The sequence below is a fragment of the Carettochelys insculpta genome, chromosome 14, assembly GCF_033958435.1.
Source record: "Carettochelys insculpta isolate YL-2023 chromosome 14, ASM3395843v1, whole genome shotgun sequence".
Lineage (NCBI taxonomy): Eukaryota > Metazoa > Chordata > Testudines > Carettochelyidae > Carettochelys > Carettochelys insculpta.
Genome location: NC_134150.1, coordinates 26,504,590 through 26,532,365, shown reverse-complemented (window position 1 = coordinate 26,532,365; position 27,776 = coordinate 26,504,590). Strand labels below are relative to the sequence as shown.

At 42.6% G+C, this 27,776-nt stretch overlaps 1 long non-coding RNA gene across 2 annotated transcripts; it reads right to left on the bottom strand.

Moving 5' to 3' along the window:
• Positions 1-1,551: 1,551 nt before the first annotated feature.
• LOC142020705 (uncharacterized) lies at positions 1,552-27,106 on the bottom strand. 2 transcript variants are annotated; one of them, XR_012647488.1, is made up of 3 exons: positions 27,037-27,106; positions 6,696-6,887; positions 1,552-4,784 (listed from the first exon to the last, which is right to left on the bottom strand). It is a non-coding gene; the product is annotated as an uncharacterized LOC142020705 (long non-coding RNA). The 2 variants fall into 2 exon arrangements; XR_012647487.1 differs by lacking the exon at positions 27,037-27,106 and adding an exon at positions 7,055-7,845 and having other exon boundaries at positions 6,696-6,890.
• Positions 27,107-27,776: the final 670 nt, after the last annotated feature.

The window sequence follows — 27,776 nt, the reverse complement described above, 5'->3', positions numbered from 1 at the left end:
GTGCTCCTCCACTTCTTCCTCATCCTCACTGTTCAGGCTAGGGACCTGTGATCTGGGCTCCTTAGAGCTAACCATAGTGGCCTTTGCCATGATAATGGAGTCTTCACCACACATTATGCAGGTCTGCCACTAAGCAGTGAGTTGACTGTTTGCTGCTCTGACCTTCTGTTGTGCCAGACATTTCTTTCGGACTTCACTGGCTCTGTCCCTGTTGTACCCCTTTGTCATCCCCTGTGCACTCTGCATATAGACATCCATATTTCTCTGGCTGGTCCATAGCTGTGCTTGCACATCCTCTTCTCCCCATGGCCCATGAGATCCCTTATGTCTTGTTAACCCAAGCCAGCGCATGTCTGGTGTATGTAGCTGGCATGGTCAGCTGGGCTATTGTACATAACAGTGTACTGCTGGTAGGGGTCCTTACCTAATTGGTTCAGGAAAAGGCTTTTCAGAAAATCGAGGTGCTTTAAAGAATAGGGAGCTGTCAGCTATTCTTGGGGCAGTCTCTCTGGCGTTCTTTTCCTAACTGGCCCCCTTCAGTTCATTGTTCACCATAAGGTAAGCTATAATGTCACATTGAATTTGTCAGTGCTTTCAGCATCCTTTAGTTTATCTGTTATTTTCTGAGAGTCATCCTGGATATACTGGCCCAGGCCTTTCTACCTCATTCTCCCACTCTGTTTTCCCTCTTTTATGACTAGTGGGCTTGTTTTCCTTATTGGCCACATGTGTGGATACATGTCTCCACGAGGGGTCCTACTGATAACTGCATAGGCTATGTTGACCCCAATTGCCTGAAGGACAGGTGAAACTCGCTTCTCCCCTCGTTTTGCCTATGCTCAGTATGGGATTTGCAAATCCCATTACAGCACATTTCTGGTCTCCATGACCCCGTACAGTGGAGGTCACATCTGTGACCAGGGTAGGACAGCTACTGGGGAGATTGTTAGAGCAACATAAATAATGCAGTGTCTATACCAGCACAGCATTGACCCTGGGTCAGTGCACCTCGGGGAGGTGACGTCACTTCATCACAATAACAGCATTTCTATTTGTAAGAAACAAATTTAATTGTAGACACCTTCAACAAGTAAGTGGAATGATGGTAGTTTACACTAACCAGCCTAACTATGTAGTATAGATTAGGCCCGATGTTATTGTGACAGGACCCCCAGGACCACAGGACTCTTGTGCCCCCTTAACACTCTTCAGCCTGGACTGTGTCTCACAATGCCTTACTTGTGACTAGCAGCAAACCTCTCCATGTGCTGTTATCATTCAGTACAACTGTATGCTCCCAGAGCCACTCATGAATTCCTCAGAGTAAGGCACCAGCCAAATTACTCCCCAGCTTCCAGCACTGTACACCAGGAATATACCATGTAATTCATGAATTGGTTCACCACTTCATCAGTGGAAAGTAGATATACGCCAGCCTTTGTAAAATCCCTGAGCAAATACCCTTACCAAACACTTCAGGAAAGTCACTGGTAAAGATAAACAGTAAAACAAGTTTATTTACTATAAAAGCTATATATTTAGTGACCATAAGTGATAGGCATAAAGTCAAAATAGTTATCAAAAATAAAATATAAACACGCAGTCTAACTCTCAAGCCTACTAGACTGAGCAATAACTGGATTAAGTAGTTTTTCCTGGTCACACTGGATATCACAGTCCTTAATATACAGGTTTGGTCCTTAAGCCTTGGCCAGTTTCCTTTGCTGGAGTCTTCAGTCTTCTGAATGTTTGTTGCTTGCAGCAAAGGTGTCTTCTGTTTTGTAACCTCACCGCTATGTGCTTGAGGATCACAAGTCCAGGCATGTCTGGTGGGCATTGCTGAGTCTCCAGGTAAAGTTGAGCAATTCCACTGGTATGGTCTCATGCAGGGGAGTCACTAAATTGTAGTTCCCTTGCTGGACACTGGCTATGAACACCATACCTGAGTATTCTCCTTGCTGTTGTCTCAGGGAAGCTAATATCTGGCTGATTCACCAATTTATGCCATGTTTTAATGACAACCAAACAAAATATTCATAGAATGTAATTTGCTTTGATGATATATATATATAGAGAGAGAGAGAAATGACTTTCAGCAGATCACAACTTTTCACCTAATACCTTGCAAGGCATGCTTAATGTTTAAGATCACAGTGATATAAAAATGAGGACCATGGAGATTACCTGATGCTCCCCCAAGGCATAGAACAGGGGTCAGCAACCTTTCCAAGGTGAGTGCCGAAATTTGACCTTTTGACTCAATGTATGGTCTGAGTGTTGGTGATACTTTTTAAAGTCACTTACAACAGCTTTATGAATAAATAAATTAAGATGCAGAGATTTACCGTTTATGTGGTGGTTGGAAGCATTAGCTGGTCTTTTCTTAATCAACATGTGGTATGGCTTTGAGCAAGCTTCCAGTTGCATGGGAGAGGCGGGGCAGAGCTGAGCTCCTGCCTCATTTGCCAATGAAAATCAGCTTGCGTGCCACTCTTGGCACCAGTGCTGGGGGTTGCTGACCCCTGGTATAGAATGTCACAGTTGCTGTATAGATTTCTCAAAGGAAAATTCCACATCATGTTAAGTTTTGGTTTGGTCTCAAAAACACTGCAAATGGGGGTCTGCTTTTTCTCTACATTTCCCTGCAAAGCTCCAGTAACTGAAATCAATATGGCTATGTGGATATAACCATGGGCATAAATCAGGTTGGATCTGAAGGCCTCTGAACATTGAAAATACTAAAGAGATTTCCATAAATACTGTCTGGTCATTGCTGGCATAATTACTGAAACTTGGCATTTTGTGGTTTTGAGGTGTTATTTGGTTTTGATAACTATTATTAAAATGTGTTTACATTTTGTTTAGGATATGAATTCCATGATTTTATAAAACCAATATTTATTTTAAATTCAATAAAACAGAGAAAAAAACCCATGTATTGCTGTTAGATTTTCCATTTATTTTTCCATTAATGCCAATTATTGACTACTGATGGACACAATAGTCAAATCAGGTTACATTAAATGTATTAGAATGAACATACTTAAATGTAAAGCACCTAGAACACAAAATAAGCAAAATACACCCTTCATTTTAGTAACTCTCTCTCTCTCTCTCTCTCTCTCTCTCTCTTTCTCTCTCTCTAACACCACTGTGTGGATACAGTTTTTGTGAAAATCCTGTACCTTTTACAGACATTAATAATATTCAAAGATAAAACTATTTCAGGAGTTGTATAAAATGTGACAACATTTGTTTGAGTTAAAGGCCATCTGGGAAATAAAGAATGTGCCAGTTCCTAACTTTAGCACTACACTTTCTGAGAAATTCTTAGCCATTGAAAACAGTGTAACAGAACAGCAGCTATCTGTCACGCAGCATTATTTACACCCAATTGTCAGGCTAGTGTATTGTGCTGATGATGAAATAAACTGCAAGAGCAAAGCTTAAATAGTTGACATTATTATTCTTATTATTGTCATTTCTGGCAGCGTCCAGTATGTACTTGGCACTTTCCAAGCACAGAAGAAGGGAAGGTTTGTGGTTAAAAAAATTTCATTGCCATGAGGAGGCTAAATAGAACTGCAATCCTAGATTTGATTTTTTTTTTCAAATAACACACTGCAATGAACATTTTTCTTCTTTGCTAACATTTCCATTTCTCTCTCCTTCTGCTGCAGTCATGTCTTCTCCACTGCAGATCTGCAGTGGTCTCTCTCTCTCCTTCCTTTGTAAATGAAGCATGCTATTGAGCTTTTTTTTTTTTCCTAATCTAATGACATTAAAATATATTTATAAACATTTTTGTAAAATCAGCATTGATAACTGAGTGGACTAATACATTATGTTTCTGGGCAGTAAGTCTGTAGAAAGCTTTGGTCGTCTTCTTCTTAAATCCTTGTACTCCTGGTGGAGCATGGGTCATCTACAAGTCTGTTTTGTCTACTTCACTCTGTCTCAGGACAAAACTTTGGTGACAGCACCAAATCCAATCACTCAGTATTACATCAGAGTAGTTTTTTTATTACCAGCACCTCAGGCTCCAAACCGTACCTTGTTTGCTTCCAGGCCTCATGAACCAAAACTTGAAAAGTCAATTGAGAAACTCATCATGAGCTGACTCAGAGCATGTTTTGTCAGTCCCAGACTCTCTCTTTGGAGAGAATAGAGAGTTGAATGAGCCTGATGAGCTGTGTAGGTCAGTTACTAGCCATTTTACTTTTCATTTTTGCATCATATTCATGAGGTTGGCATTCCTCCTTTTCTCTGAATGAGAACAGCATGAATGGCCAGATAATCAGATCACACATGACATAGCAAAAGATAGAGTAATAGACTATATTAAGGCTACCTCTGTACAAAGGGTTTAAAGCCCAACTTTTCTGACAAAAAATTTAATGGGAGCAGAAAAAGGCCTAACATGAATCCAGTTTCAACATAACAACTGCAATAAGAACAGAGAAGGGGCAGAAAAGCAATTCATTGTGCTTTTCAAACAATGGATACATTTCAGTGAAGGGTACACAAAGTGCATAGGCTATTAACATGAGCACAAATATTGACCTGTGCAAATGTTGATTTGTGTGCAGTGTTACTGGGTTTTGCATGTTCACAGAGGTGACAGTATGGGGTCACCTGTTGCAACCCTAGCTGAAGAGCTGGTCCCAAGCATTTTAGGTATTTTCTTGGATACCATATTAGATGCCCAAGTGCCATTTTATTTTAAATGGGGAGATATAGTGGGGAATCCACTGTGACCCTTGCTTCTCATTTATTACTTCTTTCTAGAAGAAACCAATAACAATGCAAATTTGACTGACAAGCATTTGGAAAATCTCCAATGACAGTGCATCTAGTTCAGTTTCAGTATCTATTTTCAATCTGTCTCTCTGCAATATTTAACAACTTTTGATATAATAAACTGTTTGTTTGGATTTTAATTTCTCTTGTGGGTCTAAATGTCTAAATTCTGGAAGAGTGTCTGGTTGTCTGGCACCAGGTGGAGTTCTTCTGATGATCCCTTTTGCCTTGGGTTATGGTAATGCAGATCTTCTCACAAGATGGCACTTTCTGCTAAGCTATGGCCGTAACTCAAAATGACTTATGCTATTTGCATTGCACAAATTGCATGAGGTATTGTGAGTTACCTTATTTTGAAGTTTCCACTACCCCTCTCATGATGAGGGGTAGCGGAAATGGAAGACTGTGCTCAGAATAGTGCTGCTATATCAAGTGCAGTTTTTAGCCACAGAGTTGCTATTTTGGGATACATTCTATCCCAAAAATAACAACTATTGTGTAACTGTTGCCCTAGTGGGGATGTGCTGATAATTGTCAGTCAATTATTGGCTATACATTATCAGACAAATCTTTGTCAATAAAGTAACCTGCAAGCAGGGGTTTTATATCAGGTGTTCATAATGTAGGCATCTACACGACATAATTTGTGCCTGAAAATTTGTGTGCCCCGTCAATGCTGCTTCAAGGAGTCTAAGTTGAGGCTGGGCTAAAATTCAGGATCCTAGTGTAGTGTAAATTTCGTTTCTTGATTGTATTTATATTGGCTCAGCTTTATAGAAAAGAAGGGCCCAGTTCTCAACTAATATAAATTGGTGAAATTCCATTGAAATAAGTGGAGCTGTACCTGTTTACAGCGTCAGTAGATTTGGGCTATATTTTTTTAAACGTTCCCTAGATTTTTTTAAACGTTCCCAGAAGAAGCAGCAATCGAAAACTTTGTTGACTAAAAATGATGTGGTAACTTCAGTAGAAGATTTCTAATTAATAGGATTATTCCAAACATCCTGGTGCTTTCCAAACATCCTGGGAGAAATTTGAATCCGTTTGTCTCTTCTCTTGAAATCAAAGTAGGTCTTTGTACTGTTTAGGTGTCTTAGAAATTCAGTCTCATTCCCCACTCATTCATCTCTTTTCATAATAAAATATGTTTTTGTTCCTTCCCTCAAAAAAATCCCCAGTCTTTATTGATGTCTTACGGCTAGTCTCTTAAAACAGAGATGACTTTAAATAAACAGAATCTGTGCTTGTGACAAACTATTTTTGGTATGTGTTTCTAATAACAGCTTCAAAAATCCCCAGGCCCAAACTCCTTTGTTTTTCAATAAGCTACACAAAAATTCTCCTGCAAAATTAGTGTGTGCCAAGATTCAAACTGAAATGTCACTTTTCTAAAACTACAAATTCCTGAAAACAGGGGTTTATCCTAAAATGTTTTCTACTTTCTCTTCCACCAGTTTCTTCTTACTGTTTCACAAAGGCAACTGATAATGGGTGACACAAGGGGCTACCAGCCATGTGACCCCTTATAGCCCAAGGAAAGGCCAAGCAACCTCCTCCACACCAGGTCCTACCCATCCCTGCCATTCTCCACCCTATCCCAGCCTCTTCCCTGCCCTTGCTCTGCCCCTGCTCCAGCTCCTCCCCCAACCCCTTCTTCCCTCCCCTCACCCCCGAGTGATGTGGCCCAGGGCAGGAATAGTGGTGCTGGAAGTCCAGCCCCTGCCTCCCCCCACTCACTGGCAGCAGTGGGGGAAGCAGAGCAACACAGCCCCAGCTCACTCTGCTCACCCAGCTCCATTGCTCCACTTCCTGCCAGTGAGTGTGTGGGTGGTCCTGCTCCTCTGAGTGATGCACCAGTAGAGCATAGTGAGCTGGGGCCATGTTGCTTTGCTTACCCTGCTGCTGCCAGTGACTGCAGGAGGCCAGGCCTCCTGCATGTCCCCTCAGATCCTCAGAGGCTGCTGGCTGGGCCTTTGCCCCTCCTGCCCATGGTTATTGAGGGGGGATGGCCTCCTTGCATGTCGCCCGCACTGCTGCATGGTCCAAGTTGGAATCTTCAGTGTCCTTAGCTCCTTTCTGCTGCATCACTGCTGTAAAGATATTGCACATAGTTTATTTTTATGCTTTTGTTGTATCATAGAATCATAGGACACTAGAACTGGAAGGGACCTCAAGAGGTTATTGAGTCCAGTTCCCTGCCCTCTTGGCAGGACCAAACACCATCTAGATCATCCCCAATAGATGTCTATCTCACCTGCTCTTAAATATCTCCAGCGATGGAGATTCCACAACCTCCCTAGGTAACTTATTCCAGTATTTAACCACCATGACAATTAGAAAGTTTTTCCTAATGTTTAACCTAAGCCTCCTTTGCAGCAATTTAAGCCCATTGCTCTTCACCCTATCCTCAGAGGCCAAGGAGAACAATTTTTCTCCCTCCTCCTTTTAATCATTCTTGTTGCTCTTCTCTGGGCCTTTTCCAATTTCTCCACCTCTTTCTTGAAATGTGCTGCCCAGAACTGGATACAATACTTCATTTGAGGCCTAATGAGTGCTGAGTAAAGTGGAAGAATGACTTCTTGTGTCTTGTTCGCAACAGTCCTGTTAAAGCATCCCAGAATCCTGTTTGCTTTTTTGGCAACAGCGTCACACTGTTGACTAATATTTAGCTTGCTGTCCACTATGACCCCTAAGTCCCTTTCCACAGTACTTCTCCTTAGACAGTCACTTCCCATTCTATATATATGAAACTGATTTTTTCTTCCTAAGTGGAGTACTTTGCATTTGTCCATATTAAACTTTGTCCTGTTTATCTCAGACCATTTCTCCAGTTTATCCAGATCATTCTGAATTATGAGCCTATCCTTCAAAGCTGTTGCAACTCCTCTCGGCTGGTCTGGCCTTGGCTGCTAGGCTCCGTGCCTCTGGCTGGGGTCCTCTGCTGGCCCCGGCTCTGGTTTCTGGGCTCTGGCAAGCTGGGCTCCCTTCCCCTGGGCCAGATCCACTGCCAGTCCTGGCTGCTGGCACCCTGGTCCTGATCCTGGAATCCTAGCCACCAGGGCTCAGAACCCTCTTCTATCAGCTCCTTAAGTATTCTAGGATACATTTAATCAGGCTCTGGTGACTTGAAGACATCTAATTTTTCTGGGTAATTTTTAACTTGTTCTGTATGTATTTTATCCTCTAAACCTATCCCCTTCCCATAAGCATGCATTATGCTAGGCATTTCTTCATCAGCCTTCTTGGTGAAGACCAAAACTAAGAAGTCATTAAGCACCTCTGCCATTTCACAGTTTCTGGATATTGCTTCTCCCTCCTCACTGAGTAATGGGCTTACCCTGTCCTTGGTCGTCTTCTTGCTTCTAATATATGTATAGAATGACTTCTTGTTACCCTGTATGTGTGTAGCTAATTTGAACTCATTCTGTGCCTTGGCCTTTCTAATCTTGCCCTGGCATACTCATTGGCTGTGTCTATGCTTACCAAAAACTTCAAAATGGCCATGCTAATGGCCAGATCGAAGAATACTAATGAGGTGCTGAAACACATATTTAGCACCTCATTAGCATGCCGCTGGCTGCGGCATTTCAAAATTGCTGCGTTTCGCTTCTGCGTGGCTCATCTACACGGGGGTCCTTTTCGAAAGGACCCCACCAACATCGAAATCCCCTTATTCGTAGGAGTTCATGTGTGTGTGTGTTGAGAGGGCACAACCTTTGGATAAAACCTGTTCGGATAAAGCTACTTCCGTTTTTCTTTGCTTGTTCATAATTAAGGATGTTTCCATCGAGACAGTAATGCTTTTCCCTTAGCAGCCCTTCTAGTCCTGATACATACTCCTCCCTTGATGTCACAGCGTCTATTTGTAGCATCATGCTTAGTTGCTGTGACAATGTTCCTGATGAGAAAAACAAAAGATTACAATTGTAGGTGAGGAAACAGGAGCAGGAAAAGGCCAGCTCAGAAACAACAAGCTTGTTCTATCAAGACACAGGTTGGACCTCTTTGGTCTGGCATCTTGGGACCTGACAGGTCCCAAAAGAGGGCGTTTGCCATACCAGGGGAGGTCAGTTCTGTTCCCTTTGCTGATGCACTCTGGGATCTCCTGGGGTCCATCCACAGATGAGGCTGGGCTGCCCTCCAGGCTTTGCGTCCCCAGTCCAGCTCTGCTGGTGGATCATGCTGCCAGTCCGGCTCTTCTGCTGGCCACCAGCCATGGTCTGCAGTCAGCCCCAGACATCTGGCTCTGGTAGCTGGGCTCTCTGCCCTTAGCCCTAGCTGGGCTTCGCGGCTGGTCTGGCCTTGGCTGCTAGGCTCCGTGCCCCTGGCTGGAGTCCTCTGCTGGCCTCGGCTCTGGTTGCTGGGCTCTGGCAGGCTGGGCTCCCTTCCCCTGGGCCAGATCCACTGCCAGTCCTGGCTGCTGGCACCCTGGTCCTGATCCTGGAATCCCAGCCACCAGAGCTCTCTGGTCCAGTAACATCTGGAGCTTGAGACACTTAATAGGCTCATCTGACAGGGTGCCTGTAACAGTAAGGAGCTGGACTTACTTACCCAGGAGGTCCCTTCCAGTCTTCTGTCCTGTGTTCCAAAGTCAGGCAGTGAGTTAGAGCAGGCCTCAGCAGGCTGCAGCTTTTTTTGCTCTTGTGTTGTCTCAGTTCTGCTGGCTGGTGCGTATCAGATTGTGGCTACGCACATTTGCTAAATCACCCAAAAGCTGTTATTTGCTTGCTAACGTGCTGTAACAGCACATCGAAGAAGAAATTGAACAATTCCCTCCCAGTGGAGTGACTAGCATATGAAAGCCACATTAGCAATGAATTTCATTGTGACCTATTATTAACAGTGTTTGGTGGCCTCTGTGCCCATTTCCAACATCTCATGTAAGTTTCTTCTCTTTGTTTAATGGACTGTACATCACCTTCTAAACCCAATCTGCCTTTATAAGCATGAATATGTTTTTCTTGTTCGCCACACCATTCTCAAAAAAGACCCACTCTCAGTATAATTCTTTGAAATTACTTAGAGGGTGTGCTATACGTGTAAGGAGAAAATGGGTGAATTAAGGATAAAGGTGACCCGGGTCAGTCAGCTGGGCAGGTTCCTAAACTCTTTGTGGGAAAAATATCCTACTGGGAACAGATTCCACAGTGTATCCAACCACAGGGAGGGGGTGGGGTGGTAGATTTCAGTCAGATGTTACTTTTTTTTTTAAAGCCAGGGAGTGAAGGGGGTCTTGCTAGGGAAAGAAAACTGGAATCCCCCTTCTCAGAGAATTGGTGTCCCACTGCAGAACACAGAAAGCAGATAACCCATTCAAAGGATGGTGTTGAGCACTGTAAGAATTGTAAAAACATCATCCTTCTTCCTACAACAGTGCTAATGAATCTATTGCCAAAAGCTTGCAGGGTGGGGTGGGGCTGTAAGGGGAGAGCAAGATTTCTGGACATATGTTTAAGAGCATGTTAAAAATAATGCGTTCATTTACAACAATGTTATCAGATTGCCCAAGCTTCCCTCTGGAAGAGTCCCCTGGCTTTCAGAGCAGAGCAATAGCACATTACAAATACATGTGTCTATCACTAAGTGGATCCGTTAAGTTGTGCATGAGTGGGACAAGGGATCAGGGTCTGGAGAGGGCGTCCTAATGATTGCTGTTGCTGAAAGTTTATATCTGCGAGAGGTAACTACCTCAAAATAGATACTTTACACTTCTGTAGTTCCTGGTTATGGTACCACTTGGAATATACTCAGCTTGCTCTAATTTCAACCCACGTACCTCATGTATAAAATTTCTGGCAGTCTACTTTGTGTTGGCATCTTCTAAGAGGTCTATTTGTGTCCCCTCCTGTACGGAGGGAATTCTGCCTTTGTGAAATTAGGGTGAAACCATGTGACACTGTTACCTTGGAGGAACCTCTGCAGGCTCCAATTGACAGCTGGCAGGTGCACATATTACACAGATGAATAGAGCTATTCAGTTCTGTGTAAAACACCTCCTGCCTGCTTATCTGCCTCTTGCTTGCTGAATCTTAATTACAGTAGTGTCTGTGACTGTATGTTGGGAGTGAGGGGATGGGATTTTAGGCAGTGCACAACATGTACCTTGTCCGTCATCTGTGCTGCTCTCAGCAGTCTTGTTCTCACCCACCCCCTCAAATGATGGGCAACGGGAAAAGCTTCCCTAACAATTAGGCTCTGATCAGTTTGCATTGTGCATCCTGTAACAGCAAGGTTCACCTCTGGCACTAGATTTTAAAAAAGGTTCATAAATAACCTGATAGTATGCACAAGAACAAACAGCATCATGACATCGAGCTGTACAGTTTACATCAGTAGTGGCTATTTTAGCATCTTCCTGGCCAAGTGCTAAGAATAAGAGAGTTTCATGTACTGTTTCTAATCTCCCTTATACCATCTTTGCAGTTCCACTGACCTCACTGGGGTTACCTCCCATTTACACAGGCATGAGGGGGTATCAGCCACCAGTCAGCTGCTGAGAATCAGCCTTTCAGTCTAGTGCATATAAATGTCCGTTATAATAAACATATTCCACTTTCTTGAACAGATGCCCTAAGCTCTGTGACAGGAGGACCAAGCTGTGCATGAAGTTAGTCACATGGGCAAAAGGTCCAAAAGTTTCTCCAAGTCCTTATGTCAAAAATAGCAAATGCTCGGTATCTAAAATCAAAGGGTTGCTATAAATAGGCTTCTCTAAGCCTGCAGAATATCTGTGTCATATGTCAGGATGGTTTATTTTTGTTGAGAGTGTTGACACCACCACTTGAAAATCAAGGCTGATAGAAAGACAGTGGGTGAACTGTGAGAGCCACGAGTAACAATGTACAAATAACAATGTGACTCTTGGGAGAGCTAAGCAGGGGAAGGCTACCAGTCATGAGCCCTGTCTAGTTACCTGATCTCTTCAGTGGTGTATCATGGACCTGTCCTTGTTTTGCTTGGATCCTCTAACATCCTTGCCTTTGCTGAAAGGCCATACAGTAGGTCACTGTCCCTATACCCTTGAAGAACTGGATGCAGCACTGTGTGTTGGCCTCTTGTTTTTAGATATTTGAGTGCCACACACACACACACACAAGATCATTCTCCCAAGAGCTGTGTTTGCAGCCTCTGCATGATCCTTTTCCTTTCTGACCCGGAAACATTGAACTCCGACTCAGTGATCTGCTGCTAGGCTCTCTGGCCTCCTACGTATCTACCTCAGAAACTTGCTGTCCAACGCCATGCTTCAGGAAAAAGTCTGAATCAACTGGGTCTCTCTATCTACTTATGGAGGGAGCATCACCACGGAATATGAGCACCCAACCATCTTTAATAGTTTTATCAGCATGATTCTCCTATGGGGTAGGACAATGCTATTATCCCCATTTTACAGATGGGGAACTGAGGCATAGAGTGGTTAAATGAGTTGTCCTCAGTCATACTGGAAGTCTGTGGCAGAGCACGTACTTGAATCTAAGTTTCTCAAGCCTTAAGCTAGTTACCTATCCAGTGGTCCATCCTTCCTCTCCCTGAGGACTGGTAAGTTCCTGTCACAGGCTGTTGAGTTCAGTACAAGGAGGTACAACAGAGTTGGAAAATCCCGTGAACGCTTTGCAAAAGAAAGCAGTCAGTTATTTTCTTTTGTGTGTATTCTGCAAGTATCATAGATGTACACAGTGGTTTACAAAACAGATAGCAAGACTCCCAACCATGAAACTCTTACCAATTTAAAGAAGGTAGATGAGCACAACAGGAACAAATGACACAGAGTAAAGGCAGATGAGAGAGATGATGGTATAATGATTGGTCATTTGGGAGGCTGGGGAACAAACCTTGAAAGTGTTAACAAAGGTTACAGGATTATTCACCTTCCTAGAGCAGCCAAGGCTAGGGCAGACAGACACAGTCTGGTATGTCATCTGTGGCAGGAAACCTTTGGGTGAAGGGCTTAATCCTGTGGACCAGGCTTGGCTTTTGAACTTGAGCCACCTCCACCCACTCTCTTCTGGTCTGACAGTACATACTATGCTGTGGAGCAGGGAAAACCCATTTGCCTTCAGTATCACACCATGACGTCTGAAAACCATCAGTTTTCAGTCCCTTTGGGAGCAGGACATGAGGGCTGTTTACAAAGCTGTACTGCTGGTGTATTGTTGTGTGTGGTGTGGATTCCTCCTGCCTGACTGCTTGTCTGTGTGGTGAGGAAGAGGGTTCCTGAGTCTCATCAGTTCTGCAGATGGCAGGGCTAAGGCCCTAATTTCCATCCAGTTCATTAAAATGAATGGATGACCCAAGTGAAACTTCCAGTAAATCAGACAATCCTTCATGCCTGTACTGAGTGACTGCTCTGTTGACCTGTCTTTCCTCTGCTTTCTTCCCTCCTTACAATTCCTTTTTGAAAAACATCTCTTGAAACCAGACGCCTCTTCTCCCCTTCTGTCACCCACCAAGTGCAGGAGGCACCATTTCTGATCAGCCAGGAAGCATGTTAAATATAGAGCAGCTCTATTGGAAGAGACGTGGCTCGGTCTGGCCTGGAAGTCTAGCAGTAGGATTTTGACTTTCTCTATTCCAGAAGGGCCTGGGAGAGCTGTGAAGACAGTATATGCTCAGAAAGAACCTCACATGGGCCTGGAATGCCCCACCAGGACAGATGCAGAGTATGAGAATAATGCAAGATGGGGTCTTTTGGCAGAGGTGATGGGGAATTGAAGGGCAAGGGGAAAGGCCACATCTATCCTGCAAAATATTAGACATAAATAAGGGTAAGTCTTTGATTTCATGTGCCTGGTTGAGATGCACTAAATCAAGGTATTTGGGGTCAGCAGTCAACCCCTGTACTCCTCGATAGTGCAAGTAGTAAGGAAGGTCAATGGGAGAGTTTCTCTTGTCATCTTCCCTCTGTGAAGACACCAGGTAAGTCCATTGCAGATAAGTCAATTCTAGCTACACAATTGCCCTAACTAGAATTGCGTATCTGCAGTTGATTTACCTGCCTAGTGTAGACCAAGCCTAAGTCTCTGTGCAAATCTTGTCTGTTTTTCCTTTGGTTTTGGGGTTATACAAAACAAGTAAAATGTGGAGAAACCTATGCATCCAGAGCTCACACAATGGAGATCCTGCATTTGTCTCCAGCTCAGAGATAATCATCTTTACAATCATCCAGCATGCTCACTTTTGAATGTACTTTTTGGTGCTTTTACGGAATGATGGAATCAGTTAAACTAAGTCTCTCTTGTATGAATGAATGCATGAGGCATGATTCTTTTCTGTTTATAACTGGTGTAAATCTAAAGAAATGCCACTAAAGTCAACGGACCTAAGCCATTACAATACCAACTTGCAGGAGAGCAAAATCAGGCTACACTACACTACACAGATCTTTTGAAAGAAGCTCTACTGGAAGATGTCTTCCAAAAGAACTTTTGAAAATGTGCCTCCACACACAAAAAAAGCAGGTCAAAGGAGTGATCTGCTCTGTCGACAGAGAGCACACACTCAGCCTGTGCTTTTTTGAAAGAACGGGCTAGGGGTCAAAAAATAAGGCCCCAGGAAGACTGCTCTTTCGAGAAAAAAAGGCCTGCTGAGCATCTACATATGTTTTCTTTCAATAGAAGCTTTTGTACGGGGGTGTGCCTCCTGAAAAGGGAAAGGAAACAGCAATTTCGAAAGGAGCACCACATTCTTTCAATTTACTTTCTAAAGAATCCTTTTTGTCCATAGACGCTCCATGGGATCTTTCAAAAGAGCCCCCTTCTTTCAAAAAATCTTTCCAAAGAACTTGCTAGTGTAGACGCAGCCAACATGTTATCAGAGGGAACATAGCTCCAGTTCTCCTCAGCTCACATTTTTTTTGTCATACTGGTTATACAATCTTTATTTCTTTTTTGTTCTTGAACATGGAAAAATTCAAACAGATCTAACAACAATACAGATGATTTGCCCTGAGTTCTTGTAACAGTGAAGACCCTGCCAAGTTTCCAGGGAATGTGTTTGATAAGAGCTGGGCATCCTTGTGACCTTACTAAATACTACCCCTTGTGTGGGAATACATCTTGCACACCAGGCTGAATAAGAATAGTAACAAACAGATAGCTAAAAACAGACTACTTCACACCTTGCGTAAATTATTCCAGTATCTGGTGGGAGACATGCTAAAGCCAATGTGTGAGACTGGAAATTTGTTTTTAAAAAAAGGCATATAAAAAAGAGAACTAAATCTAGGGTAACTAAAATACTGTCTCACCTGGCTTCTTTCTGAAAAAGCTAAACAAAAAAGCAGTCCTGTAGCACTTTAAAGACTAACAAAAGAATTTATTGGGTGATGAGTTTTTGTGAGGCAGACCCCCCTTCTTCAGATCTGGAAATCATGGGGGTCTGCCCCATGAAATCTCATCACCTAATAAATTCTTTTGTTAGTCTTTAAAGTGCTACAGGACTGTTTGTTTTTTTTTTGTTTTGTGAAGATACAGACTAGCACAGCTACCTCTCTGTGAAAAGCTGAAGTTACACATGCAGGCTTACATTGCAGTTCACCACATTAAGTATAAATAATAGGACAGACAACTGGGGAGCTCGTGTTCCTTCTTTTCCATAGGTTGCAAATGGAGAACTAGCACTTCAGAAATTAAAATGTCATTAAGTGGCACTAAAAGTATAGTGGTCGCCTCTAAAGAGAAACCCCATTTGCCTTCAGTATCACACGATGACATCTGAAAATCATCAGTTATTTCCCATTTTAAATATAGGGCAATAATGCAGTTTCTCAGACACTGATGAAGTCTCAAGTCTGATGGCTTGATAAATGCTGATTTTTTAATGATGACACCTTCCTGGCTTAGCTCTTAATGAATAATTAGAATTTCTTTCAGTACCAGAATATATACAGGGAGCGTTGCCTGTAGTTGACATTGTCCATCCTTTCCTGTTTCCTAAAGCCACCAGCCAGTTTAATGTCCTCTCCTACTATGCAACAGTTAATACACAGTAACCAGGTCAAGTGAAATATGAGGATTTGATGATAGCATGTGCTAACTGTACGCTTTATAGTGCCCTTAAGGTATTATGAGAAGGTTTATAGCAGAGCTCAAGCTATATTCATAAATTTAATTCATTATCGATGATAAATTTAGAGACTCTTAATTTGATTAATTAAATTGATTGCTATAGTGCCTAGTTCCCATGGTAACAAGGCTTAGCCTTTATGTAGTAAAACTACAATAAATATTACAAGAGTACAATTTGTTCTTATATAGTGTTGAAAGCCAACCAAACTGGTTAGCAGCATGTAGTATGATTCAACTAGTCAAAAACTCATTCGCATACCCAATCAATACATGTTTTTCCTTAGTCACGATTGTGAAAAATGTCAAATTACACTGACACGAAAATGTTCTTTATCATTTAAATGATCAATGAGGCTTCTCCCAAAACAATGCCTCTGTAATGTTAACTAATGAAAACGTGCAGTTCAGTGCTAACAACCCTTTGAAATATACTTAGGAGCCTCACTGGTTTTTTAATCAAATGCAGGCTTTTTTGGTTTAAATTCCAACCATCTCTTACAGGCCCAAGGACAACTCACAATTTATTGTTCTTTATTCTATCTTAAATGACATTTTCTTCTCAGTAGCATTTTTTTCCCATCACACAGTTGACCTTCCAACCAAAGCAACTAATTTCAGCAGTATATGTACATACTACTACTTCCCCACTGATTTCGAACAGGGCTTTGAGAACATACTCTCCTACTGTCATGAACATCACCATCTACTCTACACTACTGGAAGCTGAGGCATCTGCCTGAGGAGAGAAGCAGAAGCCCTTGATAGATGATTTGTGTATTCATGGTGGTGCAGTTTAGTTCACCTCTTTTAACCAGACTAATTAGATTTCAGTGATTCCCTCAACCCCTTTCTTCCATGCACACTAAGTTTTCATGAAAGATGCTATAGACTGAGCACAAATGATTGCAGACTCTTCTCACTCTTGTCATAGGATACGTGTAGCATGGGCCAAGGCAACGTGTCAAATTTTCGGCTAAGTTCACCCATGCATTTGGTATGTTCAGCATTCATTACTGGGTCAGATTTTCAGAAGGTTATGCTCCTATTTTTGACAGTGAAATCTATGCTGGGTGAGAAGCCGTTCTGCAAATCTTTCTGGTATGGTGAAAGGCATACAGTGTCAGGGCCTAATCCCGTAAAATGCTCATAATCTTCTGAGAATTGGTTAGTCTTTGAAACCAATGGGAGATGAGGGAGCAATTTGCAGGGAGAGGCTATTAATTAGGCAGGTAACTAACTAAATAATTTAACTAGGAAATAAGTAAATTATGCAGAGAAAATGCAGCCAGCCACTCGGAGAAAATTATTGAATACAAGTAGACTGTGTAAGCTGCTTTGGTTTCAGTAAAGTTATTGATAGACTGTTAACCAGCTATGGGGTCCAAGCTTTTGAGACAGCACCAGAATGGATAATAAGGGCCTGATTTAATGCCCTTTGAACTCAGCAGTAAGACTGCAATTGATTTAAATGGCCATTGCATTGGCCTAAGTCAGGAAAGTTAATCAAAAGAAGTCAGTTTTGAGGAGGACGTACCCATTCCAACCTTAGTTTCTCTACTTGGTCTGTCAAGAAATTGTGAATGCCACTTGTGATGATGCTTTTGGTGATGTGTGGACAACTAGAGAATGGACTGTCCCACCAATTTCATCAGCTATTAACAAAGTCCGATAATTTATTTGTTTTTCTTTTAACAAAACTTGTATTGTTCTCCTTCACTGTTATTCCTCTGTAATCTTTCTAATGCCTTGGCAGTGTCTTTTTAATTTTTTGTGCTATCACACTAAAAGCTCTTATTATTAGAGCTGTATTTTCAGATGCAAACGTCTAATGAATTATTTAATTTGTTAGTAAAGCAAATTAAATATTGAAACATTCTACCCCATGGCTGAGTGGTTTGCAGGATGTTTACTTCTACACATTTTTCTTTTTAGACAAAAGTGATGGTAAAGTGTCTTTAAAGTCTAACATTCACATTGTTTTGTAGCACGGCAGAAAAATCTCACTTTCCTATTATATGTTTAAGTATATGACTTTGCACTTTAAATTGTCCTATGTCATTCTTATTTTGCTCTGTAAACGATGTAATGATTTACTGTGTGGAATCAAGACAAAATAGACTGTACAATCTGACAATAACTTTTCATATATTCCCCATCAGCTCCACCTGCAAGGCACCCTTTCTGCCAGCAATGGGCTTTTTCATATTAATCTTTCTACTCCATGCTCTGCAGACACAACTTTCAACTGGAGACGGCAGTGTTCTGGGAATCCTTGCAGACTCTGGAATGTGCTATAAATAGAACATGCACTCAGAGGAAGGGAAGCATGATTTACTCTGTAACTATATACTTGCCACAGATCCAGCCTCCATCCAAAGTCAAATTATTCTTGTTGGAGATGCCAAGTTGTTGGTCATATGGAGAAAGCACTTAAAACGAGCAAGGTGACTTCTCTGTCCTGGGATTGGGGGAGGATGGGGTGTGAGGTTTCCTTCCTGCTGAGTAACTTCTTCCAATCATTTCACTAGGCTGGGTTTTATTTTTTTTTTAATTGAGTTACCTTCCTGGGCTAAGATCAGACAGGTTTTGCTCATTTTCAAAGGGGCCTGCATTACGCTGTTCTGAGGTGTGTTCTCTGATGAGTCAGTACTGGGAACAGCAGTTCCACCACTGAGAAGAATAGTAACAGAGGAGGAGCCGTGTTAGTCTATATACTATCAAAACAAAAAAAGCAGTCGAGTAGCACTTTAAAGACTAACGGTCTGGCTATGGTCTGAAGAAGTGGGTCTGTCCCAGGAAAGCTCACCTAATAAATTATTTTATTAGTCTTTAAAGTGCTACTTGACTGTTTTTTTGTTTTTACTGAGAAGAAGGTGAACTCTTGCCCCCGCTGTCTGAGGCAGACGACAATATAAGTGGACTAAAAAAGAAGCTCTTGAATTCTCTCCAGCATTCTAAGTTGTGAATGTAGTAGTCCTTCTAGTTCTTCTAAAGGAAGGAACCAACGGGGGGCAGGTGCTCCAGCACCCTAGGCTACACAGGGCATATGTTCAGATTCCAGTAGGGGGCTCCAGTGCCACAGGGCTTCAGTGACTTGCTAAGTAGCCAAAGCAAAGGCATAAGAAACATGCCCCCAGTGTTGCTAATTACTAAGCACTGGTGTAGTTGGAATAGGAGGGAATGGCCCTCTCATCACTGAAGCCTGGAGAATACAGAATAGTGGAATATTTAAAATATCTTATTTCTTTTGCCTGGGGAGGGGAGGGAGAAAGTCCATTGAGCCCTTTGTATTTTTGTGTAAACAAATGAAAGAAAAAAAAGCATTCAGTACAGATGCTGGGGACTCTTGTGACTTTCCAGGGGAATGGTCTAGTCACTACATTGTAAAGATCAGAGCACAGGACTGGGATCCATGAATTTGTAAATTCTAATCCTAGCTCTAGGTGGATTGGAAAAGTGTAAAGTGTAAACTCATAAGGGCTGCTACTTACCCAGCCTTATCCAAAAGGACAGGACTAGTTCTCAAAGAAAAGCTCAGTAATAAAGGAAGCAGCAAACACAGAGGAAGCTGCGGTCTCTGGGATCTGTTCTCTTGATATTCCGGCTCAGATTTTGGAGGATGGGCAGCAGCTCCCTTTCAGTCTCTCAAATCTGTGACTGAAAAGCTGTGAGACTCTTCTTTTACCCCAGGAATGCATCTGGATTTCATTAGCCAGATGCAAATAATTTGTTAACATCACCAGCAGAGAAAGTTATTATACACCAATCTGATCCCATGAGAGGTTTTGTTGTTCTCCTCAATTTCATCTCTGAGGGGTGATTATTCTTCTCTAAGCAGCTTTAGTATTGATATTGGCACTTCTGGCCTGTAAATACTCATTACTCAGCTCATCAAATTAATTACTCTTGCTTTTAGTCCTGAGGAGCTTAAAAGAATACATCAGCCTTCTTGTCTGATTTCAGAAACACAGCAGGATCAAGGAGCCCCATCTTGGATGGAGCAGAAAGTAACTAAAACCAAGTTGTGCGGGGGGTGCAATCTTGGGCTGAGTTATTGCTTTCTGAATGTGTCACCCAAAACTGTCAGAATGAGACAAAGACAGGGGTAGGACATATATGGGTTGGTGTTGGCCACTGGTGCTAGTTTTGTCTTTAAAACACTGGCACAAAGCAGTCTTTAAGGTGACTTAGCCAGCCATGATAGAATCACCTCAGCTTAGGTGACCCTACAACAGCAATGGGGCAGGTATAACAGCTACACATCCTTCCCTCTTCTGCCTACGAAAGGAGTGTAGATTAGAAAGGGGGTGGAGTTCGGGCTTTCGCCATGTCATAATGATTCTTGGTTTTACTATCAGCTCCTTGGGACTATTGTTAGCCGGGGTAACTTTGAGCAGCCTTCATGCTGCTGTAACTTACACTAGGGGGAACTTGTCTGACACACACCCAACCCAAGAGGGACCACAGGACTTTCTCTGCATCTCCCTCCTCATCTGAGCAAGAGGTAGCTGAGGATCTGAGCCAATGTTGTAAGATGTGTGTAAGCTCCAAAAACTATGATAGCTTCAAAGGGATTCTGACACTGGGGGACATTTGAAATAAAAAACCGTACTGATGATGTGAGGGAGTGCCATGCAAATAACTTTCATCCCTGTTGAGCTAAGATACTCACTCTGAGCCTCTTGCAGCCTTATTTTTCTACCCCAGCAACCTACTCCTGTGGCATTATCCCGAAGTGAAACACTGAAACCCAACATACTACCAACCCTCCTGCGCATTTACAAACTTTTTCTAGTATTCTTTTCTTGGTAATTCCATTAGTGCAAGGTACAGCTTGGTCTGTCTACTGAAGTAACTAAGATGGGGCTTCTTTCCAGTCTAGTCACCTTTTTGTCTTATTTTTTTTTCCTTTTTTTTTTTCCTACTGAGAAGTGCCAGGAAAATACAGTTTGATTAATTTGACAAATATGGTTCTGCTACTTCTTGCTATAGTGCTCTGAGTTTGGGCCAAATGACAGACAAAAGTCTAAGGTGCATAAAAGCCCCTTTGGGTGTGTCTGTGGTAATAAAGCAATAATGCTTATCGCCCCTGTGACTGTATCCTGCAATATCATCACTTTTCATTGACTTCTGTGGGAGCTGCGATTGGGCCCATGGAGAGCATTTCATCTAAGGAGCTTGAGGTATGTCACAAAATCTTGAAACAGGGTTTGGGCACAGACAAAAATTAAAAGGAACACAACTTGGCTCATAAATGCCCTAAATGTGCCTCTCCACGGTCTACAATAAATCATTTGTTCTTGTTCTGCCTGTCAGCCCTCCTCAGCCCATGAAAAACAGGGAAAACAGAAACATCTTGCAAAGTGCTCTGGGGGTCAGCACACATGGGCTTTGCTGGCCTTTGGGACACTGTTTGCAATCTCTGGCTATTCTGAGCTGGCAGAAGAAGTGGAGTCACTGATCCTCTCCCCAGGACTGTGTACTACAGAAGCAGTGAGCCAGATGAATTCCTAGTGCAATTCTGTTTAATGCAGTGAAGTCTCCATAATTGGGGAAACAGATCCCTAGTGTAATCTCCATCAAACCCTAAAAAAAATACAAATTGGTGGGAACAGCTGGCCCAAGAGCTCCCAGGGCATGCCCTTGCTCCACTCCTTTTCTTAGAAATCCCACTGTGCCTCTATTTATTTCTGATTTGTTCTATTTTGATTTAGCTACATGCTGCAGTAGATCCTTACTTGCTGGGAGGGTTACAGAGAGTTCGGCCTTATGGGTTTTTTTGTATAAACAGCATTAGCTTTGGGAAAACACTCCCAGCCTCCTTTTGGAAAAGGATTTTTTTTCTTGAAAAGGGAGACCTCCTCCTCCCCAAGGGGACTATCCAAGGCTGCCAGTGGGTCTCTTTTTTCCACTACTTCAAGTTGAAGTAGATCAGGGTGTCTAACATGTGAACCATGGGACAGAATATGGCCCACAGAGTCTTCTTATCCAGCCCGGGGAGCAGACAGCAGTACCATTTTTAAAAGGCAACTGGGTGGCTCTGAGATGCTTGTGGCTCTTAATGAGCCATTTGTGGCTTCTGCCTCTGCTGTCTGACACCTCCTCTGGCTCCTGTACAGCACGGCAGGGGCAAAGAGAAGTGACGGGGTACACGCGATGGAGCCGCATGCGGCCTTTGAGCAATAAAATGCTCAGAGCTGCAGGAGCGCTATGTGCCACTCTCTGCCTGCATCCCTCCCCAGCACTTGGAGAGAGAAGTGTGTGGCAGTATTCAATATTCAATTCAGCGCCTCATTAGTAATCTTCGAAATATGGCTGTTTCGAAGATTTGTGCCCATGTAGACACAGCCAACATGTTTTCTGTTTTATGCATGTGATCTATAAAGGAGGGAGCTGAGTTCCTGAGGCAGGAGAAGGTAATGAAAAAGGTTTTAAAGTAAGTGCTAGAAGGCAGTATGGGAACTTACTGAGATTAATGAAAGAAAAAATCAGAGTACTGTAAATCTTCATATCCAGCATTCTATCATCTGAAATTCTCAAATAACTGGCATTTTAATCATTACATTTGCCGTAAGTATAGTATAGTGAAAATAAACAAGTACATAGAGCAAATACTGTGTAAAAAAACTATAGTTGTTGGAAAATAAAGTACTTTGCATACAGTTTTGTTTGTTTCTTAATATCTAATCTTGTTTTTCTTTAGGGTTGTGCATTGCCAGGCATACGTCTCTATTATCCAGAATATTTGAATATCCAGCAACCTCCTGGTCCTGGGGCTGCCAGATATGAAAGAGTTTACTGTAGTATCAACATAAATAGGTAGCTTTGGGGTTGCCACCCCTACTAGTGCAGTGTGACTTTCATGGTATCAGCAAGACCCGTTCCATTGTAGGGGCCGGGAGAGTTATCTTGAGGGTGGGAGCAGATTTAATACTGGTAGAGGTAGAGAGGCTTTATGAGCAGCAGCTGCAAACAGGATGTAATGATAAAGGCCTTTGGAAACTTGAATGTTTCCAATATTGTGTGAGAAGGACAATGAACCAAGGGTGTGTGTGTGTGTGTGTAAAAAGCGTCTGAGTAACTCCTGCCTTGATTTCAGTGACTCTCCATTGGACTTACTCTATGCCCATAAAAATACAGCCTGGGGCACTTTATTGCTTTCAGGTTAATTGAAATTCTGCCCAGTACATCAGGTCTGGGACTTCAGAATGAGGTACTGTATGTGTCGAATATACCCAGAGCACTTCAGTATCACATAAAGAGAACGCTACAAATACCTAGTAGAGCACATGAAAACACAAGAGATTTCTGTTCCCTGGAAGGGCCCTTCTGAGGATATAACGGTGGAAAAAATAAACTGATTTGCCTTTCTTTACTGTCAGTGCTCATTAGCAATGATTATGATTAGGATCTGAATGGCTATAGCATTAGCTTGTAGGTGTCACTGTGGTTATTGGAACAAATTCCTTAGGGGTAAGGAAGGAACAAAAGGAATAATTGATAGTGTCTATCTGGTTAGCTAAATATTTAGTAGGTCCAGACTTGGCTCTTTACATAATTTATTAACAGAACATGTTTCACCTGATTTATTTCTGGGAGATTGGGGTTATAAGCAAAGCCCCAGGAAAACATTTTGAGCCATTTACAATGTTGTTGTTTATATCTGTTCTGCCATGACATAAGCAGAACTTGCCAACTTTGCCTCCAGGGAAAACTCTGTCACTTGGGGCTTGATCCATTTATGAGATTATTTATTCAAGGAGAATCTATATAAAGTAAATTACTCCAAGCAAAAATATAGACACGTTGCAGCGTTTTCCTTCTGTCTTGTTAACAAGGTTGTTTATTGCTTTAAACCATTTCATACAACTCTATCGTGGTTTTTTGTTTGTTTTTTGTTTTGTTTTGTTTTTTGCTCTGCAGTATTTTAGTTTCTAAGCATCTTTATACACTGTGCTATTGAATTTTTATCTTTTGTGTTGCCTTATGGAAGAGATGCCTGTTTTAATGAAATTCTGCTGAGATGTTGGATGACTCTGTTATTCATCATGCTGAAAGGCAGATAAATAAAGACTGCTACTGGAATACACTACATTTTAAATAAATTTGCTGAGAAGTGATTCAGTCTTTAGTGGAATATTAGGTAAAGTGCGAAGGAGTGACAGGAGTAGGAAACTGTCTCAACTGTTTATCACAGCAGAGAAAACACAGACAATGATTTTCAGGCTGAATGCTTAAGACAGCTGAATTGCTACTTCTTTCGTCAGTACTTTGTGCGAAAGCACATACACAATGCTCAGATGCCAGAGTAGTAGTCATGGCAAAGTTAGATAGAAGTTGGTGACTTTGCGACCCTTGGGTTTAACACTGTTATTTCTCTGTGTTCTGTGTTGAAATACAATATAGAAAGGGAGACCATCTCTGGAACTAGATAGCAAAATATCTTGTTCTGGGATGTGGTCTGAAAATATGATTCCAAAACAGGGTAATTTAAATAAGCTTTGGGAAAAACTTAGTCTGTAGGTTTGCAGTCCTGGAGATCCTGCCCTGGAAAACATTTTTGTTGCCCGATACTAAGACCATGGGATCATAACTTATGGATTTTTTTTCAAGGAATACTTACAGTACAGAAGCACACTATGTTTCTTTTTATTATGTACACTGATTCATAAAATAAATCTGTCCAGACAACATAAGGAAAATCTTTGGGTCAATTCTGAACTATTGGGTGCAATTTATGTTGGGTCTGCATTTAGTACAGTATCTCTAAGTTTTATCTTTATTGGAAGGACCCTACCATTCCTTGGATGGTTCTCATGGTAAAAGATTTGAAAGAATCCTTCTTCCCATAAAAAAGGGAAGGAGTCTTTCGAAGATGGGGTTTACTTTCAAAAGAGTAGTGTCTACACTGGTTTTCTTCTTTTGAAAGAAGCTATTTTGAAATAATAATATGCAAATGAGGTGTCAGATATGCAAATCTGCAGCTCATTTACATTTTTGATTCCCCCATTTGCATAGCTCTTTCAAAAGAGGAATGCAAGTGTAGACACAGCCAATATATATGGAAGTAAAAGTCAACGAAGTGATTGTGAGATGAAGATTACCACCAGCTCGCTGATTGAAAAGCACATGCTCAAGCAGAAAAAATGGAAGCATTATAAATATCAGGATAACAGCATGTCCATACTATTAACTAACAGTTATCTAACATGTTTTCAATTTGTAGAGTGGACCAGACTTTAACTATGTTAAACATGGTAAGGTCGTGCTTACACTACAGTTCACAGGCACGTTCTGTCTAGGTTAGGGGACAACTGAATTATAACTGTATTTCCTGACTCTCACCTATGTATCGTGAACTGTCCTGGAAGCCATTAGTTTTCCTATAGAGGTTGGGGTATGAAGCGTGCACAGGAGGGGAACACATAGCTCAGTGGTTTGAGCATTGGCCTACTAAACCCAGGGCTGTGAGCTCAATCCTTGAGGAGGCTGATTTGGGACAAATAGATGAAAAAAGGGGCTAGTGCTTGATACTGCCAAGAGGGGAGAGGACTGGACTTGATGACCTCCTGAGGTCCCTTCCACTCTCTATGAGATGTGTATCTCCATGTGGTGCCTGGAATCAGAATGTAGTCAGTGATGGGCCCAAGGTCTCAGCATCAGAGTGCAGCACAGCAGTGCCCCACCTGCCAACCAAAACCCTCAGGCAATGCAGGGTGAAAGTAGATACCTGAAAAATCTGTAATTTTTGAAGCACAAGTATTTGTCACACAGTCCCATGCACTGCTGCAAACACTGTTATTTGATCTGTAAAGACCTCAGCTGTGATCTGATCCTGTGAGGGTCTATGAAGTACTTCAGTGGAGGGCATTTGGCAAGATGAAGCCATGTGCACAACAGCACTGACAGCTGCCTGGGGGCAAAGTGGGAAGGGGTCCCAGTCTCTGGGGCAGAGCCAAAGGCAGAAGGGGTGGGGCTTAGGGCATTTAGCTCCACGGCGCTTCAAAGGGGCCCAGAGCTCTGGCCACCACTGCTGTTAGTTTGACAGAGGCATGGCTGGAGCTCCAGGTCTCTTTGAAATGCTGGGCCAAGAGGGTAGTTGCCCTCTTGGCCCCCACCTCCCAGCCCTCTCCATCCATGGACCTGCACATGCAGATAGTCAGAGGATGCAGACGTGCTTTTTCCTGTTTAACTTCCTCCATTATATGCAGGGTAGTTATAGCAATTTAAATCCCAGAATATGAGAGAGAGAAGTTGGGTGAGGTAGTATCTTTTATCGGTGAGTGAGACAGTTTTCAAGCCCAACCAAACTCTTTCCCAGGTCTCAGAAAGGTACACACCGTGTCCCAACTAAATGTCATTAGTTAGCACAATTGTAAGGGAACCCTCAAAGCACAGTGGCCCACTAACACCCCTGCAGTCATAAGACAAAATAGAAGGGTGTGGGTTACAGATGGTAATCAGTCAAAAATCCCATGTTCTTTTCCCAGCCCTGAAGAAGAGCTCTGTGTATAGTCTACACAGCAACAGGCTGGCCAGGCTGCAGCATGTTTCATCGCTCTGCAGACAGCATGATTGGAGTGCAGGCTCCAGGAATCTGCCAGGTGGGAGGGTCCCAGAGCTCAGGCTCCCGCACAAGTCTAGAATCTACACAGCAAAGAAACAACTCCACAGCCCAAGCCCCACAAGCCTAAGCTGGCTCGCATGGACAGGCCTTCTGTCATGGGGGACAACTGCCCTGGAGCCCAGTGATTCAAAAGGGCCAGAGGCTTCTGACTGCTGCTGCTTTTGGGACAGCAGCGGCAGCTGGAGCCCTGGACCCTTTAGATCTTCGCCAGAACCCCCCGTGGCTCTGAAGGGCTGGTGGCAGAGAGCTGTTCTCCACTTCTGCCCCTTCCATGCGAGGGCCCCCTTTCAGGAGCACGGAGCTCCCCCCTCACACTTGGCTCGGGAGACTGGCAAGTCTGTTGACACCCCTAGGCATGGACAGCTGCAGGTTTTTGTTCACTGCCTGTTTTTTCTTTGCATACCTTGTGTGGCTCAAAAGCTTCTCTCTCTCGCTCTATCTGTGTGTCACCAACAGAATGTGGTTCAATAAAAAATATTACCTCACCCACCCAGTCTTCCTCCATTATAGATTGCCTTTGTGTTTATGCTATAAAATACTCACGTGGCTGGAACTTGAATATTTTAGCGTGCTCTGGGTTAGTCTGGGTTACTTGCTCCACTCTGGGTTGTTTATGTGCTACTGCTATGCCTTTGCTGTTGGGCAGATGCTAAAAATAAGAATTTGCCTGTCTACTTTGCATGGGTCTTGGTTCAAAGTGTATGATTTCATTGTCTCCCTTCCCCCTAGCAGTGCACAGATGTTCAAAGCCTTATGTGGACTGTGCAGTCATTGCTGTCACAAGGCAGAGGGCTTTTTCTTCCAAAAGTGATGTGCCAAATTGAGACACCCCTGATTCTTTCTACGGGGAATGGTTAGGGAGCACAGTGCTCTGTCTGGGCAGACTCTGGGTTCTGTGCTTTGGAGCTCTAATTATATTTTTCCCTGGAATTGGAAATCTCATTCACAACTTGCTAAAAATATTGTAAAGAGGTTTTGTAAAATATGTTGTATGGAGACTACACCCATTATCTTCTCCTTCTGCATCTTTGCTTTAAAATAAATGTAGGGCTTGAGGACAGCACAGGGCTAGTAGTTGGAAGATGGAAAGTTAATGTTTATCCAGAGGGTGGCTATGGTACAAGTACTGTCAGTAAAAGCTTCCCCTAGCTGCCTCACACCTGTGCTTTGAGCCTTACATGAGAAGCTATCGCCAGGAATGAAAAGGTAGTTGGGTCTCCAGGCCAGCCTGTCCCTGGCTCCTCTGTCAGGTCAATCAATATTGTTTTTCATTGTATGGACAT